The sequence below is a fragment of the Henckelia pumila genome, chromosome 2 (assembly GCF_033568475.1).
Source record: "Henckelia pumila isolate YLH828 chromosome 2, ASM3356847v2, whole genome shotgun sequence".
NCBI lineage: Eukaryota > Viridiplantae > Streptophyta > Magnoliopsida > Lamiales > Gesneriaceae > Henckelia > Henckelia pumila.
This window is the reverse complement of record NC_133121.1, coordinates 172872172-172882551: the sequence shown is the minus strand read 5'-3', so window position 1 is coordinate 172882551 and position 10380 is coordinate 172872172.

Genomic DNA, 10380 nt, shown 5'->3' with positions numbered 1-10380 from the left:
GCATCTTATTGTCTGGCACCATCAAAGATGAGGGAATTAAAACAGCAGTTGCAGGATCTGCTTGATAAGGGATATATTCGTCCGAGTGTTTCTCCGTGGGGAGCACCTATTTTATTCGTCAAAAAGAAGGATGGATCAATGAGATTGTGTATTGATTACAGACAGTTAAATCGTGACACCATCAAGAATAAGTATTCATTGCCACAAATTGATGATCTTTTCGATCAATTACAGGGTACTTCTGTCTACTCCAAGATAGATCTGAGATCTGGATACCACCAGATGCGGGTACGAGACTCAGATATTTCTATGACTGCCTTAAGACCAGATACGGGCATTATGAATTCCTGGTGATGCCATTAGATTTGACGAATGCACCAGCACTCTTTCTGAATTTGATGAATCAAGTATTTTGAGAATATCTGGATATATTCGTCATCGTCTTCATTGATGATATTCTTGTCTATTCTCATGACAAGGTCATGCATGCACATCATCTGAGGATTGGTTTGCAGACGTTACAAGATAAGCAGCTATATGCGAAATTAAGCAATTGTGAATTTTGTCTTGATCGGGTAGTATTTCTCGGTCATGTGATTTCAAGTGAAGGAATATCTGTGGATCCAAGTAAGATAGAGGCAGTGCTGAAATGGTCTCATCCGACGACGGTTGCTGAGATTCGAAGTTTCTTGGGTCTAGCGGGTTATTACCATCGGTTCATCGAGAATTTTGCACAGTTGGCCAGGAATTTGACTCAGCTTACACGAAAAGATGTTTCCTTCATATGTTCCTCGGATTGTGAGTAGTCATTTCACGATCTATGTAGACGTCTTACTACTGCACCTGTGTTAGCTCTACCTTCTGGATCGAGAGGTTATATTGTCTATACTGATGCCTCTAGTCAGGGGCTAGGATGTGTTCTAACAAAGCATGGACATGTTATTGCCTATGCTTCTCGACAGTTGAAGACGCATGAGGTGAATTATCCAGTACACGATCTCGAGTTAGCCGCCATTGTATTTTTGCTCATTATTTGGAGGCATTATCTTTACGGCGAGAAGTTTGAGATATTTACGGATCACAAGAGTTTGAAATATTTATTCACTCAGACGGAGTTGAATATGCGACAAAGACGCTGGATGGATTTAATGAAAGATCATTATTGTGAAATTAAGTATCATCCAAGTTCTGCTAATCTTACTGCTGATGCCTTGACTCACCAGGTTAGAATTTTTGCACTTCAGACTTGTGAATTATCTCATATGATTTAGGAATGCTGTTCACTGAGTTTTACGCTCAAGCATAAGAAAGGAAGAAATAGAATTCGTTTGTATAATGTTTTATCTGAGCCAAAATTGTATTCTCAAATCAGAGAAGCTCGGGTATCTGATGTTAAGACTCAGCGTTTGGCACGTCTAGTCAATGGGGTTAATACATCTGGATTCCATTATCATACAGATGGATTATTATGCTTATCGAATCGAGTGGTTGTACCTAATGATGCGGAGCTCAGGAATGATATTCTATCTCAAGCTCACAGGAGTCGATTATCAGTTCATCCTGGAAGCATGAAAATGTATAAGGACTTGCGAACTAGATTATGGTGGAAGGGGATGAAGCAAAGTGTATATCAATTTGTTTCTTGATGTTTGGTTTGTCAACAGGTCAAGGCTGAATACCGATGACCAGGTGGATTACTGCAGAATCTTGAGATTCACAAATGGAAGTGGGAACATGTGACTATGGATTTTGTCACCCACTTTCCTATGACTTCACGTCAGTGTGATACTATCTGGGTCGTGTTGACCGTTTGACAAAATCAGCACACTTTATTCCTTACAACCGGGAGTATTCTTAAGATCGCATGGCATGCTTATACATCCAGGAGATAGTGCAATTGCATGGGATTCCACTGAGCATAGTCAGTGATAGAGATCCAAGGTTTACCTCACGTTTCTAGGGTAGTTTTCAACAGGCGTTGGGTAACACTTTGAGTTTGAGCACTGCATATCATCTGATACTGATGGGTAGTCAGAGCAGACGATTCGTACGTTGGAGGATATGCTACGTTCTTCTATCATGGATTTTGGTTTGTCTTGGCAGGATCAGCTACATTTGATCGAATTCGCCTACAATAACAGTTATCATAGTAGTATTGATATGACACCTTTCAAGGCATTGTATGGTCGACGATGTCGTACTCTGTTATTTTGGCATGAGATAGGAGAACGGCAAGTAGAGGGTCCCGAGTTGGTGCAGCAGATTGTAGACAAGATAGATTTGATCAAGTGGAGGATCAAATCTTCTCAAGATCGGCAAGCTAGTTATGCTAATATTCACCGTAGGCCACTTCAGTTCGAGCTTGGTGAATATGTGTTCTTGCAAGTGTCACCTTTTAGGAAGGTGATGTGGTTCGGTTTGAAAAGCAAGTTATCACCTCGTTATATTGGGCCTTTCTAGATATTGGAGAAGATTGGAGATGTTGCATATCGTTTGGTTTTACCGCCATATATTTCCAGTATACATGATGTTTTTCATGTGTCGTTACTTTGACAGTACATAGCTGATGAATCTCATATTATACAGCCTACTGATGTTCAGCTAGAGCAAGATCTTTCGTATGTCGAACGACCACTTCATATCCTAAATTTTAATATAATAATATGTTAAAACATGTCTAAGGGTTAGTAATTAACAAATTCCAAGGCTTAATTGAACTTCAGAACTAAGAAATGGGCTTCCAATGTTTGGGCCAGTTCGGATGGTTTGAAGTGGACTTCGGATGTCCCGAACTCAGCAGTCCGGGGACTCCGATTTTTCCTTGCAAACTTCGGAGTTAAGGGGCGATCAGACGGTCTGAACCAGTATCGGACGGTCCAAACTCCTTCAGGCCAGACAGGCAGGATTACTCATCCATGGATTTTGACAAGTGTCGGACATAGAGAAGTTCGGATGGTCTGAACTCGCGATCGGATGATTCGAATTCGACGTGTTTTGCATGCAGGCATTGAGCTGTATCGGACAATCCGAACCCGATTTCGGAGGATCCAAACTTGACCAATTTTGGGGTCTATAAATAGGGCTCATTCGAGTTCATTTTGAATTATGAATTCCGAGTTTCTTTTCTTCAGTTATATAGTGTGAGATATACACTTGAGGTCTCTATCGATTATTATAAGGAGCTCTGGAATAACCAAGGCGTGGTTATAGTCATCCGGAACTAGCGACTCCAAAGGACTTACTTTGGATGAAGGTATGGTCCGAAAATCTATTTAAGTTTTGGGAGTACTTATTTGCTTAGTTAAGGCTTATAGAACTTGTGTAGTGATACGGTGAACTTTTGAATATAGGCTTGGAACCTAGGATCCTACTAGACTTGAACTAGCCTAGAGGTACGTACACATTGACTGAGATTTTCAGCGAGTATACATGTTTATATTTTGCATTTACTTGGAATTATTATGCGGCATGATATATGTTTTACCGCTTTCTATATTCATATGTCACGTGCACATACACATTGAGCCTATACCTGATTATAGAGCCGCTCATCTCTATACTTGATAGTCTGTCGTTGAGAGTACCGCAACGGCGAGGACATGTATGTCTGACTACTCTAGTGTACTAGACGAGTGTGGTTGTTCCTAGAGGTTGATCCGCGAGGTTACAGCACTCAAGTGTATTGAGCATGACTTATCAGATGACCCTTTACCAGTCATCACGGTTGCATGCATCATATACATATGTTTACTCATGTTTATGTATTGGGCGTTAGCACTCACGTCCTAGTTGTTATCTTGGGCACCCGATTCCACGGGGCAGGTCACAAGATGGACGGAGCCGGTAGTTTGAGGCAGGACTAGGGAGCTGGAGCTTTTTAGGGGATTTTATACAGCAGGATTTTTTTAGCTGTATAATGTTTTAGACAGTTTTACTTTAAGTTCTTCGATATGGTTGTATCACTACTATAATAAACCTAGATATGTTTAACTAAGCTTTGTTTTTACGGGTTATGTTTCCGCACGTTTTACTCTATTAAGAATTCATGCTTTATTAAGTTTAATGCATGCTATTAGTTTTCAGTAAGTAGGTGATTCAATGCAGGGTCGCTTCAAGTTTTTTGGAATTGAAGTAGAGATTGACCAGTGCACTAGTGTTATCTATCCCTTCAGGTTCGGGTGATTTTACTGTCTACTATGATGCTTTTCACCAAGGTTTGGGATGTGTTCTTATGCAGAGGAAGCATGTGATAGCTTATGCGTCAAGATAGCTGAAGCCACACGAGACCAGATATCCGATTCATGATCTTGAGCTTGAAGCTATTGTTTTTGCTTTGAAGATTTGGCGTCACTACTTGTATGGTGAGACCTTTTAAATCTTTTCTGATCATAAAAGTTTGAAATATTTTTATTCGCAGTCTGAATTGAATATGAGACAGAGAAGATGGTTAGATCTGCTGAAGGATTTTTATTGTGAAATCAAGTATTATCCGGGGAAATCGAATGTAGTTGCTGATTCTTTGAGTAGAAATATTTGTTCTCTATCTTTATCTACTATTGGTGTTTCTAATTTGATCAATGATTGTTGTACTTCTTGTTTAGAGCTTGACACATATAGGAGATCTATCAGAGTTTTTGTTATTCAGGCCATGCCAAAGTTGTTTGTGAAGATCTAAGAAGCACATAAATCTGATCCGATTATTCAGAGTTCGATATAGAAAGTCAGATTTGGACCCCAGTCTGAATTCCAGGTCAGTGATGATGCTTTATTTGTGAATAATCGTTTTGTTGTGCCCGATTTTTTAGATTTGAGACATCGAATTTTGCGAGAGGCACATTGCAGTCGATTCAGTATTTATCCAGGTGGTCGAAAGATGTACAATGATTTGAAGAATCATTTTGGTGGAAGAAAATTAAGGTAGATGTTACGAAGTTTGTGTCACAATGTTTGAACTGTCAACAAGTGAAAGCAGAGAGAAAGAGACCAGGTGGTCTATTTCATAGTTTATCTGTTCCGAAGTGGAAATGGGATCACATTTCGATGGATTTCGTCGCGAAGCTACCACGATCAGTCCGAGGTTGCGATGCTATTTGGGTAGTGATTGACATATTGACGAAATTTTCTTGCTTTATTCCATACAGGATGACGTACAGACATGATCAGATGACCGATATCTATGTCAGAGATGTTGTTAGATTGCGTGGTGTGCCTAAATCTATCTTTTTAGACTGAGACCCTAGGTTTACTTCTCACATTTGGCACAATCTTCAAGAGGCACTTGGTACTCAATTGCATCTGAGTACAGCATATCATCCTCAAACCGACGGACAGTCAGAGCGAACGATTCAGACATTCGAGGATATGCTACAAGCATTAGTGCTAGATTTTGGCACTAGTTGGAAAGATTCTTTACCTCTTGTTGAGTTTTCATACAACAACAGCTATCAGACGAGTATTGGAATGGCTCCTTTCAAAGAATTTTACGGAATGAAATGCATATCTCCTTTATATTGGGATGATATTTCTCAGTCACCTGATTTGGGATTGGATATGATTCGAAATATGGCTGAGCAGGTGAAGTTTATTCAAAAGAGAATGAGGACAACTCAAGACAAACAGGCCAAGTATGCGACTATCAAACGTATACCTCTGTTCTTTGATCAGGGAGACCGAGTATTTCTGAATATTTCATCTTTCAGAGGAACTATTAGATTTGGGAAGCGAGGGTAGTTATCTCAAAGATACATCAGACCTCATGAGATTCTCGAGAAGATAGATGATCTTGCCTATAGACTTGCACTTTCTCCGTCTCTTTCTGGTATTCATGATGTCTTTCATTTCTCTATGTTGCAGAAATACCACCCAGATCGTTCTCACGTTATTCAGCCAGACGAGGCAAAAATTGATGAGAAGTTGAGCTACTTCGAACAACCAATACAGATTCTTGATAGAAAATAGAAGCAGCTCAAAAATTCCGTTAGTAAAAATGCAGTAGAGCCGACATGGATTCAAAGAAGAGACATGGGAGATGGAGCATGATATGAGACAACGATTTCCAGATTTATTTCTATGATGTGAGTTGACCGCTTAATTCGGTATTTACTATCATGTGCACTAGGTCAAATAATAGTAAAGTGAACAGAGAGTCCAAGTATTTATCTCACAAGGACTATAGTCAATTCTCAAGAATTAATTATTTTACTTAATCTAGACAAAATCATAAAGAGCGATTTTAAATAAAATAAAAATTTAAAATAAAACCTGCTTAAGAAATAAGAATTAAAATAGTTGAAAGGAAAATTTAATTAAAACGAGACAACCAAGACACACGTAGGTACTGAACAAATCATGTAACATGTAGTCGATTCAAGACTCAGATTTAATTTTAAATTACGGTGAATTCTCCTAACTTGTTTAAAGGTATATTTCTAGAGCAATTAAACCTATTCAAATATTGACGGATTAATTTTTTGTAAATCTAAGCAAATTCAAATGCATGAAGAACTATGAGAATTTAGTTTTCACCTAAAACCGCACATTGAAACCGAATACTATTTCTAGTCGATTTTACCATATGTCAATTATTAGAGTGATCGAAATCAATTCCTCCTCTGTCGACTTATAATCGATTAACATGCAAGCAAACAGTTGATCAGGCTATTCACAAGATAAATATAAATCTAACAATCAATAAAAAAATCAAATCTGAAAAATCCCAAATAAACATCCAAGTTTTCTACATATATTTTTCCGACCCAATCACGCCGTCTTGGTTGAAGAAAATCTAATCAATAATTGAAAACAATAATTCAAAAATAAAAAGAAGAAAGGAAGAAAACACTCTGAAAAAGATGGAGTAGATCTCCAATCTCCAAGTCTCCCAGCCGCCTCCTTCTGTCTGCGTTCTCCCCCTTCTCAATCTGATCTCAACTCTTCTATTTATATGTCTTTGAAAGCCCACGAAATAAAGCCCAGAAAGTAAGATTTTTAATTGCCAAAAATTCTGATTTTTTGATCTGCGCGACGCCTCGCTCGAGCGGCACAAAGTTGCGCTCGAGCAATCACACTTCTATTTTATTTTTTCAAAATCTCCCAGGCTCGCTCGAGCGGTAGGAAATCTCGCTCGAGCGAGAAATTTTCTGTCCAGCGCGCAACGTTTTTGAAAAATTCATATATTGATATCTAGCTGTTGGATCGAGCTGAAATTTGGACAGCAGTTTTAAAACATCTTGAAATTTTTTTTCGAATGATGCAGATTGGATTTGGAATTCTCTATAATATAATATGATTTTTGTATCATGGCTGCCCCATAATTCATTTTTCAAAAATCCATTTTCCTACAAAATTAACCTGGAGAGTGAAATGCACATATAAACAATAAATCACATAAAAACACACATAAAACAATATGAGACCATACGAATGCATGCAAAAAAAATAGACATAAAATAATGCATACTAAATGCACTTATCAACACCTCCATACTTAAATCTTTCTCGCCCTCGAGCAAGACAGACAATGCAACGAACACACAACAAAAACAAAGTAGGGAAAATTCATGGGATAAATAGTCTCAGAGAAGTTCTATATCAACTGAAAAAACAACGCCCTCATTTCTTCACAATACACCCTCAGTTTAACGTGAACGTGTGTGTGTGAAATGTTATTCCAGCTACATGCAACTTAAAAATAATCTGTTTCAAGACTGCTTAGCGACCTATGACATATCAGTGCAAGCTTCACTCTCAAGTTTCCATTTCTTCCATCAACCTCTAACAAACACACCTTCCTTGAGATTATTTTTACGCACCGTTAAATTTTTCACCCGAATTTTTTAAGCCCCAATAATTACCTGCATACTTTCTATAACTTTGAAAGGATCTGAATATCAATCCACTCGTCTATATCCTGGATGGAGATTCAACCCCATTTCATCCGCAAACTTAGCCTTGGACGTGGTAATTAGGATTTCAATTTCTCGTCCATGACCCGGATGGAGTTGAGTTTTTCAAAACTTTTTTTTATTCAATTTTTTTTTCACAAAATTTGGTGCGCCCAAGATCATAAGTGCAGTGTTAGAGACTCATCAAAATTTATAGAACACATTTAAGATCCACAAAACACCTATTGCCGTGCAATGATCAAACAGACAGAAACTTCATCAAATATTTTGCTACAATTCACTGGTCTAACAGGAGTGGTTAAAAATATTCACGATTCAACCTACAGTTTCTCATGTCAAGTCAAGAGCAAAAACAAATTTTTTTTAACTTCATATCATCATTGTCTCACATTCATCATCCTACTTAACACACATGCAAACAACAACAAAACTAACACAAACTATATGCAACACAAACACAAAACAATGAAATAAACACTAGTTTACCCCCATACTTATCAAAAGCATTGCTCTCAATGCTATAGAAACAATGAACAGAATGCAGAAACGAACAAAAAATGTAAGAAGAACAAAACACAATGAAATTCGTCCGCTTTCTTCTCGGCAGTATCAGTCGGGGCGATAGCAACAGACTGGGTATAGCGGAAGACATGGCAAACTGGCATAGGAAAGAAGAAAAAATCAAATAAAAAGAAACATAAACCAAAAATAAAATAAAGAGCAAGGGAAAGAACACTGGGTTGCCTCCCACTCAGCGCTAAAGTTATATTCTACAGCTATACTATATAGTAGCAACCATCAAAGAGCGGCTGCCGCCCATAGTAAGAATCATACGACTCTACGTATGGTCTTGATTTCCTATTCCCTCAAGCTTGGCGTGATATTGACTTTGTAAGCTCGTCGGTCCAACAATACTCTTCAAAACTGATTATTTTGGAAGGAGACTCCGAATCTAGGCTGAAGCTCATGGAGGATATGATATTTGGTAGTTGGCGTCAATGGAAAGAACGGATCTTCTAATGGTATACATATAAAGTCCATTGACGATGTCATATCAGTCTCGTCACATGAAGATTCTTCAAAAAATATTTCTTCTTGCTATGGCTCAGTTACTACTGCAGGATCACATGCCCATGATAATTGATCAACACAAATCGCTTCAGTCTCTTGGCGAATCTCAGAAGATGGTTCTATAAGGTGCACAATCTGTTCATCCAAAAGACTCAAAGAGTTGATGCGGCTTTTCAAGAACTGATTTATCTCTGTCTGTAGTTGCACAATGTTCTCCAACTGAGCCACGTGATCTTCAAAACGCCCTATACACTCTTCTTGATGCTCAAATGGTTGGTTCGCAAAATTTTTGGAGTTGAATTCTGGAGGATATTTGTGACTCCAACCCTGCAGTGAAGGATCACAATGCCAATAGTAGTTAAAATCTGCCATATCATTTAACAAGTGCATCGCACTGTTATCATCTCTTCTGAACAAGTGACTGTCAGTGGCCAAAGCTCCATAATCCACCCAACTTCTTGTTCTCTCATCCAAACCGCCATAAAAAATCTGAGTTAGCGTGTAGTTCAAAAAATCATGGCATCGAAATCTGATTGCCAAATCATTGAATCTCCCCCAAGCAGCATAGAAAGGCTCTGAGTATTGTTGGCCAAACCTTGTAAACACCTGTCGATGATCCATCTCCAAGTACCTCACAAGTAAGAAACAATAAAATAAAAATAAAAAAATTCAAGAAAAAAAAATGTCTAGTCTCAAGCAAATAATCTATCCTAATATTAACTAAACTGTCCCGGCAGCGGCGCTAAAAACTTGACCGCTTAATTCGGTATTTAATAGCAAATGCACTAGGTCAAGTAATAGTAAAGTGGACAGAGAGTCCAAGTATCGATCCCACAGAGACTGTAGTCAATTCTCAAAAATTAATTATTTTACTTAATCTAGAAAAAATCTTAAAGAGCGATTTGATTTAAATAAAATAAGAATTTAAAATAAAAATTGCTTAATAAATAAGAATTAAAATAGTTGAAAGGAAATTTAATTAAAACGAGACAACCAAGACAAACGTAGGTACCGAACAAATCATGTAATATATAGTCGATTCAGGACTCAGATTTAATCTTAAATTACGGTGAATTCTCCTAACTTGTTTAAAGGTCTATTTCTAGAACAATTAAACCTATTCAAATATTGACGGATTAATTTTTTGTAAATCTAAGCAAATTCAAATGCATGAAGAACTATGAGAATTTAGTTTTCACCTAAAACCGCACACTGAAACCGAATACTATTTCTAGTCGATTTTACCATATGTCAATTATTAGAGTGATCGAAATCAATTCCTCCTCTGTCGACTTATAATCGATTAACATGCAAGCAAACAGTTGATCAGGCTATTCACAAGACAAATATAAATCTAACAATCAATAAAATCAAATAAAATCTGAAAAATCTCATACAAATATCC